The following is an 11491-nucleotide window of genomic DNA, read 5'->3' as shown; positions in this document are numbered from 1 at the left end:
GGCTGGATTCTCTAAGCACAGAGAAGACATGTCATCTGGCGAGTTTCACATGACCCCCTCACATCTGTTTCTGGGTCATGTATGGCTTGACAGAATTCTTTAAGCATCTAGAATTGTTCTAACAGTGTACGTACTCTAGAGACTATATTCTCAAATAGTAGGTACGCTAGAGACAATATAGTGGGAGTGAGTAATAATTTATAAACAACTGTCCAGGCAGTGGTGATGCATGCCTTTAATCCTAGCGTTTGGGGGTGGGGGTGGGGCAGGGCAGAGGCAGGTGGATCTCTGAGCTCAAGGGCAGCCTGGTCTACAGAGTGAGTTCTAGGACAGCCATAGAGAAACTTTGTTTCCAAAGAAAAACAAAACAAACTGCTAAAATGATAGCCATTCTGAATTACTGTTACATATTTTGATACAAACCCAAAGGAAAAAAATGACAGGGGAGACATGCTGTTTAATACCAGCAATAGGGCTAGGCAGTTTCAAGAAGTGGTTCCATTCAGCTTCCAGCATGGTGCTAACCGACTATGTCAGCAGAACTGAATTACAAAACATAGGAAATAAGAAATCAAATTTTTAAAAGAGCAAAATTTCGAAACAAATTTAAGTTCTTGTCTTTTAGAGTTTATAAAAAAAAAAAAAAAAAAGCTCAAAGTGCTGAAGAAAAGGCATCATTCAGCAGCTTCAAAAAGTGAAGGCAGCCAATGGGATTCTCCCAAGTACAGAACCTTCTAGTCAACAAGTCTGAAGTTCCAGAGAGGCTGCCTCTCATAATTCAAAGGCACAAAGCAAAAGAGATACTGAGATACTCAAAGGAAAAACCCGGTTGGTTAAAGGTACATATTCATGAGCCAGGAAGCAGCTCCAAGGGGTGAATTTGGTTCCTAACATGTATGTGGAGTGGTTGGTTGGCCCCATGGAACAAGGAACAATTGTTCTAACACGAGAATTTAAAATTGGCAGAGCTTGACCTTTGAAGCAGTGTTCTCAGAGCCTGTGAGCTAAGACACGCTCTGGATTGTGCTTGGGTACCAAATGAGATTCACTGTACAGTCACATGTATTAAACGAGCAACAGCCTTCCCGGTTCTGTCCTGAAGTTTCCTCCTCAAGCCCGTAGGTTGTGCTAAAGGCTTCACCTGGGTTTCATCTTTTATATTGATTTCTGTTTTTAAAAAAACATGCTCAAGTGTTTATATTAATTATATCAATAAATTGTTGTTTAAAGTCAGTTCCATGTTTGAAAACAAACAAAGTGGAAATAAAGCTTCAAGGAACTGGCCTTTGGTTTGCTAGGCATGGTAACTATTATTAGCCACAAATAAATACATTACAAGGCTGGTGAAATGGCTCAGCAGCTAAAAGTGCTTGATGCCAAACCTGACAACCCAAGTTCCATTCTGGGGACCCATAGGATGGAGGGAGAATAGTACAAATTGTCTTCTGACTTACACACACACACACACACACACACACACACACACACCAGTGGGGAGGCATGAACAGCTCACAATTACATACAGACACAAAATAGATAAATAAAATGTATGTTTGAAACAGTAAGAAATAGAATCAATGTATAAACTACTTTTTGTTTCACAAACTCAGTGTGCAAAGGAAAAGACAAGTACAAAGTCAAGGATGACAGACCTGCCTCGAGAACTTGTCTGGCCAGCGGAGGAAGGATTGGGTGTTTTAACAGGCATCCAGACAAATCTAATGGCAAACTGAAGAGGCCTGCGCCTTGACAGCTCTCAGGCTACCTTTCAGCAAAGGCCTCAACTGTCATTTTCAAATGTGAAGGCCGATATCTGGAGGTCACTGTGCCTGGAGGTATTAAGAAAGACTTCTGACATTTGATTTTTCTGCCAGAAAAATTTTCAGAAAAGGATAAAACTGAGAGTGAATTAATTAAAAACAAAAAAACAAAATAAAACAACAACAAAAAAAAAGTAGAAACATTTAAGCTCTCTCCTGGAATACAAAACATATGGATTTTAGACTGCAATATCTTAAGTATTTTTAATGAGAAATTATTTTTAATTCTGTAGATTAGGTATGTTTCCTAAATGTAAATCATTATCATAATCTTGGATCTTACTAATGCTCAAATTATAGTGGTTATATTTCCAAACAATGCCTTGTAAATGGAAATTTCACAGAATTTACTGATATTAATAATTTTGCTGTTAGTTTTACAAGATTTGGTTTCACTTTATATACCAAAGCTGAGCTGCTGAACATTGGCTTAATTTCTTCCTAATCTCAGAGCTCATTTCATTCTTGACCATGACTGTTCATGTTTTCTCTATGGAATTGTCTACATTCTGTGGTCATTGTATGATATGTGTTCATTGATGCTTGCTCATGCTGATGTAGAAAAGGAACCTACTTAGAACCTGGAATACTGCACAAACGAAACCTCCTTCAATAATTACTTCCCAGAGTAAGGACAAACAGATTTGGGTGTGTCTCAGAGCAAGTTGTTTAAAATGCATTAGTATATCAATACTCCACATGAGAAAGAATGTGGAAAAATGAAAGTTTTTTGATATGATATGAAGTTTCACTTTCAAATACATTTGTACATTTTGTTCTTGGTGAGATGATGTCATGAAGACTATAGTAGACCCAGTCATGGTGGTGCATGCCTTTAAACCTAGAACTCCAGAGGCAGGGGCAGAGGCAGGAGGATCTCTGTAAGCCAGAGACCAGCCTTGTCTACATAGCCAGTTCTAGGACAGCCAGGGGTAAATAGAGAAACCCTGGTTTTTGGGTTTTGTTTTTAAAAAGCAAAATAAAACAGCAAAACAAACAGTCAAAAATGATAAATAGTAATTATGATTTCAGATATTGTTCAGATAGGGGAAAAAGTGTAAAGTAAATGACCAATGTCAAAACAGAGTAAGACCCCATTAGAATAATTTTTTCAACCAAATTCTAAGTATCAGTCTCTTTAAATTTTATGTTGATGTAGACCTCATTATCATTCCTAGTAATAAGCATTTTGTTGAATTTTGAGATGACACATTATCTGTGAGATTTCATAATAGATAATTCTTAAATAAAAAAAAAGATTAAAAAAAAAAAAACCTCACTCAGAAATCAAAATAAGCTGGCGCCCGTGGCGGCACACACCTTTAATCCTAGCACTAGGGAGGCAGAGGCAGGTGGATCTCTGTGAGACTAGCCTGGTTTACATATTAAAACTCTGTCTCATTAAAAGTAATGAAAGCAAAAATAACTTAATCAAAGCATTGTATGTGGCTAATTTCTTCCAATTCAATCAGCCCACCAGCAACCATGGTAAAACTGGAGTCAATTAGCCTCTCTGCCACTCTTAGCAACTCTTGGCTGGGAATATCTCCCCCAAGCAAGGAACTTTTTCTAATTTCTGCAATTATTCTTCTGTTTCAGTCTACAAACATCACTAAATGATCACACATAAAGCAGCACAGTGAGTGCCCCACCAAGTTCTGGGTTCTGCAAGTCTTTTCAGGATATATGACGTGACTAAGCAGCTGTCTTTAAAGTGACACAGAATAGTACTGAAGTTTTAGCTCCAAAGAGTGTTGGGCTATTCTCTGTTACTATTCAACAAATAGAGAAACAAACAAAAACAATAAAACAAAACAGAAAGCTGTATAGATTTTTAAGAAATGGCCAAATATCGGACCATTGACTGCAATTTTTTTTTCTCCCGAACATCCAAGATAAAATCCCAGGCAACCAAAACTTATACTAAAAGGTTAGAGATAAACAGAAAGTGAAGATAAAACAGAAATAAATAACTGCTTTGTTTTAGGAACAAAATTTGAAGCTCAGCTAAGAATTTTAGCACTACCAACTCACTATGCATCCTGGCCTCCCTTGGACAGTAACTGGGTGGGCAGTGGGGTTCAGGGAAAGAGAATACAATACAGTTTTGTGAGGTTTAGATCTTAGCATCCCAATTAGATACTATGTCTGTTTGCAATCTATGATGTTTTGAGTTCCTTTGTGTTTGAGTTCCTAAAGACAAGCTACTGGTGGGGCAGGGTTAGAAGTCATGTGGTACAGGAATAAATGATGTCTTGAGTGTCCCTGCTATGTGGGTGACCAGACCCAGGCCAGTTGACCCTAGAGTCAGTCTTGGCATCTACCCAAACCCTCCAGGCTCCTTTCTTCCTTGTCCCAAGGAAACTGAATAAGTAGGAGTCCAGGAAGTCCACGGAGAAGCCTGAAGGCTTTTGGTTGTTGCTGCTGCTGGGTGTGGGGATGTGGGGGGTTGAGGAGGGGGAGGTTGTCCTAGACAGGGCAAGCCCTGGAAGACTCCTGCTGTCATCCACAAGCTCTTTTTAGTCTCTTCCTGTCTTGAACCTTCCTCCTCCTTCCTCCTCCTTCCTCCTCCTAGGCAGCCTAGGGGGTTCCTGGCTGTCTCAATGTGTCTCAATGATGGAGTCCAGGCTATCAAGCTACAACACTCACTCCACATCATTATCCAGGCCATGCTCCGCCAGCACACAAGCATATACTTATCCCCAGTCTTCTTAAGAGAGAAGAGCAAAATCTCTGGTGTGGGTTTGTTTGGTTGGTTTTCAAAAAAATGGGAGTGGGGATGTGTTTTAAAAGGAACATCGAGGCACATAGAAAAGAGAAGAAATTGGATGTGTCATTTAAACTCTCTGGATCTTAGCTTGTGCATCTGTGAAATGGGCTTATAAATGCCTTGACAACTGAGCTCTGAAGTGCTCAGCGGTGGAGGAACAGCTGTGAAAAGGGGACCCCCAAGCAGATCTCTTCATCCAGGTCATTAGGGCACTGAGTGACTTTACTGCTTGAAGGAGGGCAATGGCTTCTCCCAGAGTCTTAGCCCAGCCTTCAGTAATTAGTAGCTCCTGCCCCTCCAACATATTTTCCTTTGCTTCCTCACCCCAAGGACATTTCTATCTGTTAAATGTGAACATGGAGGCCCACACAGCTTTGCCCACCTCGGAAGGTGGACGTGCCATCCTGAAAAAGTCTGATCCGGATCTCGCGCGGAAGGGGACATGCTCATTTCCCGCCGAGCCAGCGTCTAGGGACGAGCCCAGCCTGGGTCTGACTCCAGCTTTCAGCGCCCTCTGAGTCTCTGGGTCCAGGGTCCCACGGCGCCTGGCCCCGCCCTCGCTTGCCCGGCTCTGCTGCTCCCTGAAGTCCTTCCTCCCGCCCGCTCCGCTCGCTGCACGCGGCGCTCTGCGACTCCGGACTCCCCGGTCCCTTAGGTCTCTCCGCGTCCACTCGCGGCGGCCGGAAGCTGAAGTGAGGACACGCGCGAATCTCCACGCGGCTCTTCTGAGAACCTGAAGCCCTAACTCAGCTCAGCCCCTCCCTCCGAGGGTGCACAAGGGTCCCTCCAGGTTCCGAGGCTCTCTGATCACCGAGCACATGACCTACAGGACCTATTGACCGCCTGAATGCCCCTCGAAGGAAAAACTGTCCATGAACAAAGGCCAGAAGCTTCTAGAATCAGACCCCAGGCCGAGACCTCGGGAATCCTTCAGTCTGGCTGGGAAGAAAGGCACCTATGACACTCGGCCTCGAGCAGTGGAAGCTATTGCCAGAGTCGCGCGCGGTGTCCCTGTGTCCCCAAGAGCTTTGCACCCGGCGGGCTACCCAGAGCCTCTAGACGGGATCTGCTCCCTCCTGCAGAGGATGGGACAAGTCCCCACAGAATGGCTGTCCAGAGTGACCCGACAGGCAGCTACCTGCAAAGGGACCTTTTCCACCTTTTCTGGCCACTCGTCCTCTCCCCAAAGGACTCAGAACTCCCCTGAACCCAGCCCAGTGTGCACAGACTCCTAGCCCCTGTGCTTGCAAATCCCGTGGCCTCGGGCACCCCACCGGTCCCAGGGAATGCTCACTCCAGGGGTACAGGCAGGCCACTGAGGCTTGGCGACACGCACCCGCACAGGCGGAGGGATACGGTGACTGCCCCCACCCCATATTCCCGGAAGTGGCCAAGGAAGCGCCTGTGAGAGAAATTATTCTTTCGGACCTGGAAGGAGGGGAGCCTGCTAGATTGCAGACGTTTCCTCCCGTTTTCAAACGGCCCCTACCATGCAGAAGTTGTTCAGACAATGTGATTTTCAGCAAGCATAACCGTAGTCTGAAGCTATTTTTAAGACAAGGAAAGATGGTATTTATTTTTCATTTTTCAATAAAGGCACAGAAAAGTACGTCACAAATGAGTAACTGCTCAGCAGGCACCCTTCAGTTTCTTCTTCTTTTCTCCTAGTGTTTTTCCGCACCGCTAGAATTCTCTCTGAGCTGCAGGAAGCCTTCGACGATTTTCTTATTCATTAGACGATTCAATGAAATGTTAAAATATTTATTTTTGAATAATCATTCCCCACCACCACCCTTTTGCCTGGAGGTTCGCACAAAACCTGCCCCTTTATTCGGTGTAATGCCAATGCTAAGCATGGGCAATCAGCCTCATCCAGTTGCTTTCAAAGGTAAATGTTTGCAATTGCTGGCTGAGTCTGCACCAGCCAGACCTCTTCCAGCACTTGGTAATTCCATTACCAGTGTGGACTATATCAGGCTTGAGTTCACTTGTGATTACCTTTTGGAAAAAAAAAAAATTCTAAGTTTTCCAGCTATTGCAAGTAGGATTTTTGTTTATTTTTAAAACTTGAGTTAAGTCGTTTGTAAGATATTAGCCATTTACTACCTGTGAGCTCAATTAAAACTACCCCAGGTGTCAGACTCCCAAGCAAGTCGTATCCATGCTTACTGTGTAGTCAGTGGCAGTCTGGATTCTCTGATAACCCTGATATTTAAAGCCACTCTGACAGGGTGCCACTTCAAAACATACATTTGAAAGGCATTGCTAAAATACATTTACGTATCAATAAAATGTCTTTCTCTCCCTCTTCCCTATTGTATATTCTTTAAAAGTAAGTTTTGCTTTTTAAGTTATCCCTGGTAAGTTGGCATACACTCCTGGCTTGATTTCAGCAAAGCAGATCTACAGTTTGAAGAGTCCTTGCACCAAGGTTTTGTGGCTCTTTGACCAAGACCAACTCAATTTCTTCATTGCTGGAAAGGGTCTCGAGCTTTTTAAATCACAAAATTATTTCTATATGGCCATATATTGAAGTATATTTCTATTACTTCATCAATGTCAGAGGTCAAAGGTGTTTTTTTTTTTTTTTTTTTTTTCCTATTCCGAAGCTTCCATAATGCTAGGGCTCCATGCATAGTTTTAAATCAAACAAAAACACATATAGTATTTTCAGTATTTCAGAGAACAGAGACTGCCTCTGCTGTAAGAAGCATCTAACTTTTATAAGACTTGCCCCTCCCTGGCCTTCCTTCCTAGTAGCAATAAATATTTGCTTCAGGAATCACTAAAGGAGTGTGCACAACAATTCTCTCATAGCCAGTTTCATCTCTGATCTTCTAAAAGTGGCTTTCTTGGTTGCCAGATAATATTATATTTGGGTGCCAAGTGCTGATGTGTGCATCCTCCACTGTCCAGGTAGGTGCTACCTTTTAGCTCACCTCTCAAGCTAGTACTCACTCAGAGTCAAGCAATTGCCTAGAGTTTCTTCTCAGAGAGGTTGAGCCTGTCACATCTTTTATGGCTTTTTCCACAGTGACTGGAAAAGGGGGTGGGTAGGAAGTGAGAATTGAATATTTGAAATAATTAGTCTTGTGCTTTAACCAAGTAGCTTGGATGCATCTTTTGGGTTGAAAAAAGTAATTTGAGTCCCAAGACCTGTGGGTCTTTCTTGTCTGTTAACGTATCAACTCTCATCCTACCCACCCCACACCCAACACACCCAACACACACACACACACACACACACACACACACACACCTCCCCACCCCCACCTTCACTAAATACTGGACATTGAAAAGTTTAAAGTAAACAAGGCTGCAGTTTTTCTATTGTCCAGTAGACGGCACAAAAGATCAAGCGTTTAAATAATGAACAATCCAGAGAGGTTTGGTTCTATTTGGATGCCAGTGGCCTGTTCTTTTAAAAAGGCAGGCAGACAGCACTGGATCCACCGGTGAAGCAGAGAAAAAAACAAAATTAACTTTGCAAAAACTTTGAGATGGAGTCATACGAAAATATTTTTGTGTATCTGCTCAACAGATGCATTTCCTTCAGAAACTACATTAATGGTTATAAATGAAGAGAGACGTGTTATTGCAGGTTCTAGTAACTAAAAGCTACCTGTAGGGAAATTAAATTGAGAGATTTAAAGTTTTGAAAAAAATGAGGCACCTCAATTTTACTTAGTTTCTAGTGGGTAAAGTCTTTGCAACTTGGGCCTTCAAAATTTCATGTTAGAATTTGTATTATACTTCTATGTTCTTTAATATATTCAACACAAAGCAGAGGCCCAGACATTGACCATTGTGTTTTAAATGAAAATGTGTACACATGCATATGTAGTGTGCTGTAAAGGAGACAAATGCTTCTGAAGTTTTGTGTGCAGTTTTGGGAGTGCTTTGGGCGCTAAAGCCACCAGGAGATAATAGGTAGGGCCTCTTTAGGGCAATCTATAGCTTTGCCTAATACTTATATTTTTAAAAAAATCTCCATTTCTTTCCACTCTGCAGACCCTGTCGAGGTTTGGAGGAAGGCAAAGTGTAGGCTAATAACTCATTTCCCAGTTAATTTTATTAAGAATTTATAGCACTGTTTAGAAAGTTTTAAGACAACCATAAATTTTATTAGAAATATTTTATTAAACCCTCTATTTAATTAATAAAAGACCTCTATAAGTTCTGAAAATGTCAGAGCTGGTAATTATGTTAACCAGTGTAGTTTTCTCCTCTCTAGAGACCAAAGCATTTTAATGATTTGAAATAGAAAACTAGTAAGGAAAGCAACCAGGCTCCCAACATTTCTTTTTCCTGGACTTTTGTTAGGCAGCCAGTAGACAGTGAGCCAGGCATTTTCCCTGTGGTGGTCAGAGAGCCGAATCTGACCTCTCGTTGACTTGTGAACTGGACCCACACAGTCTTTGTTTTTGGAAGCAAAATGTGGTAAACAATTCTCCCAGCCTTGTGGCCCGGATTGCTTTGGGACACTTGATTAACGTCCTTCCTAATCCTGCACTTTAAAGCCTCTTTCCTATCACCTAACCAGGTTTCCCGCGGTAATAGCCATCTAAATAGTTTATTTCAGTTTCCACACAGCCATCCATTAGCTTTAAACCCCTGGTAGTGTTCTCCTATCACACAAAGACTCTTATCACCAGCATTCCTCCATTATCTCTACCAGATTTCAAATCCATTTTCTTTAAACTACCCTCATTTCTGTTTTTTTTTTTTAAATGCAAATGTTAATGTGGGGGGGTATTTGGAGGGCAGAGAACTGATAATGTTTTTCTTGAAGTACAAATTCCAAGCCCCCACACTCCAGGAGAACCTCAAGAGCAACCACAACATTTTAACAGGCATCTTAAAGTGAGGTGACAGATGATAAACACTTATCATTTTGTGAACACAGCTGCCAAACTCCATTGATTAACAGGACTTTATTTGTGTTGGGCTGGCAAACACACACACACACACACACACATTTTACCTTCAGAGGTGCCTCTTTAATTTTGAGAAATTTAGGTTTGACTCATCAGTGGGAACTTTTGAAACAAAAACCCAGTTCAGGATGTGAACTTTGCAGAGAGTTCCTCACAGGAGAACAAAAAGTTACAGGAATGTCTCTGAGACTACCAACAGCCAAGATGAACACTGCTTGCTTTAGAGGCCTCCCAACAGGGTAGGTGATAAACAATAGGGACCAGGAGCTCAGACTGCCTCTTTCTTATCCCTGCATTCTATCTTTGGGAAGATACTGTGAGCCATGAAAGGAAAACAGAAAGGAGAAGGACTGCATCTTGAAGAGCAGCAACAGCGGCTAGAACACTAGTGTTCTGTAAAAGCCGGAATGCTACTGTCTTTTCAAAGGAAACATCTGAAATAAACTTAGGGTTAGGCACATCCAGAACAGCACACGCACCGCAGTAATTTATGTCACAGTAACTTTCTGAGATACCGTGAACTGCCTCTGCACCTTTCCTTTTAATAGATGATTGATTAATTGCTGCCTTGCTAGAAGAGTTTTTTGTTTTGTTTTTTGTTTTTGTTTGTTTATTTTTTGTGGCTACTATCTTACAATTCTGTACATCTGTAATTTCTCTCAGCAAGCCCCAACTGTAATAACTGTTTGCTAATTGTAAAATCCTTATCCAGAATGAGGTTTGAGCAAACAATTCATACTACTGTAATTACATTGTAAAAGTGTTTTAGTTGCTCAATTGTTCAGAAGGAATCTGTGAAGGCCTGCAAGTAGCACTAGGTTCAAGTTCACATTCTTAAGTGGAAAGTTTTCAAAACCAACAGAGCTTTATTTTAAACTCACAAGTTCAAACTCTCCTCACCTTTAAGGGGAAACCTGTTGGTAGATAATTAAAGTATGCTTTAAAGGTAACCTGACGTCACTTTAAAAAACCAACAGCTTTGTCCTTGCTTTGAAGATTGTGCTCATGTTCCTTTGCTACCTAGGCCGGTAAACAAAACAATTTACTGAAAAGCAGGAACTCCAAATAAATCCTAGCCTCAAAAATATGTAGTTTATCAAAACTGACCTTGTTCAAACTTGAAAACCTTTGCGCAGAGTTAAGGAAACTTTAAGCCCATTACTTAAGTATGCCTGAAACTCCCTTGGGCTCTTAAAGGCTAGGTCATATACGTGCATTTTACAGTAAATTTCTCCCAGTTAAATTGCACTTAGACGATTTCCCTTGCGATTCATTTAAGGATTGTAAACATAGCCATGCCCAGTGTGGTGTCTGGATTGAGTGTCCTGCCCACCCCCACCCCCCACCCCCCTGGGAATTTCACCGGTGCTCAGTAGGCCTCTTGGGGTGATGACACTCACACCCTGCAAGACCCAGCAGCGGTGGGCCGCCACTCAGGTGTGGACCGAATTGGTCTGGAGCTGGGGAAGAGCTTTCAGGCTGTCTGCACAGCTCAGTAGGTTCTATAATCCGCGGAGAAGTGGCTGTTTGACCCAGCCAGATCAGCTTCCTTAAACTTGGCGGGGGAAATCTCCTTCCAGTGAGCAGGAGGTAATTCAAGGCTCTCCCATGCCTGTTTTTGACGCACAAGTCTGTATTAATCTTCTAAATGATACACGGGGCGTTTGTGCAAGAAAAGAGCACAAGGATGTGATGGGGAAAGTAAAAGCTTCAAACTTGAGCGTCAAAACAAAAAGGACACAGAGAGGAGACACAGAGGCACATGATGAGGGGTCGTGGGGCCTTTTATTGTTTTAAACAGTCGGATCTCTTTTCAAGGCAAAGCCCATTGAAGGTTTGGGGTAAACATATGTCAACCTTCAGGTGTTCGTTGTTGGGGGCGGAGTGCTGGGCTGGAGGCCCGCACGCCTAGTCTTCTAGGCTTATCCCACGCGCACTGCCGCTGGAGTGAACTAGCCCGGCGC

The sequence above is a fragment of the Mus caroli genome, chromosome 11 (genome assembly GCF_900094665.2).
Source record: "Mus caroli chromosome 11, CAROLI_EIJ_v1.1, whole genome shotgun sequence".
NCBI classification, from domain to species: Eukaryota; Metazoa; Chordata; class Mammalia; order Rodentia; family Muridae; genus Mus; species Mus caroli.
This window is presented reverse-complemented; position numbering follows the sequence as displayed.